Source organism: Schistocerca serialis, chromosome 1 (assembly GCF_023864345.2).
Source record: "Schistocerca serialis cubense isolate TAMUIC-IGC-003099 chromosome 1, iqSchSeri2.2, whole genome shotgun sequence".
Lineage (NCBI taxonomy): Eukaryota > Metazoa > Arthropoda > Insecta > Orthoptera > Acrididae > Schistocerca > Schistocerca serialis.
Window position 1 is genome coordinate 766,447,191 of NC_064638.1, and position 758 is coordinate 766,447,948.

Below are 758 nucleotides of genomic sequence, written 5' to 3' on the forward strand. Positions count from 1 at the left end.
CGCAAGTGATGCGATTTCAAGGTGACGCGAGGATACGCCGCTGGAGTCGCATTCATGCGGAAAGAGATTCATATCCCGTTCAGACCATTCGGTTTTAGGTTTTGCCGTGGTTTGCGTAAATCGTTTCAGGCAAATGCTGGTGTGGGTCCTTCGATAAGGTTATCACCTGGCTCGCTGCCTTACTCTTGCCCCTCTGCGTTATACTCCTTCTCTTGACGCCGACGTTAACAGGACGTTAAACTGCAGCCTGATTGCACGTTCCCGGAATTGTTAAGTCCTCGAGGCTGTCCACAAAAGTGTCATCTTTTCCATATCTTTCTGTACGCAAATAGCTCACGCCTCAGTAAACACCTCGCACTCCAAACCGAATAACCTGATTAGCAGCATCTAGTAGTAAGAAGCTCTCGTAGTAGCTAAGATTTCTGCACATAGCAGCAAACGGTTCTCCGCTAGTGTCAAACAGTAGCTTCCGATACTCATAGAAAATTTTACGATAGTTATTTCGCATTTCACTGACAGTTTATTTCGTGCAGGCTTCGTCACTATAAATAAACATATAGTCTTCTGATGCTCTCTGGCCTCAGTAACGTTGTTTTTTGCCGCTGTAATATTTTCGTTAGCCACAAATAATCCTCTCTAGTCAGTTCCAAAATTAGTTCGCACTAGACAACTGTATTTATTAGACCACCGCGGGAGTCCCAGTGGCCTCAATAACTTGTGCCTGTGTTCTGAATTACCTTGTTGTTTGAGGAGCTGCC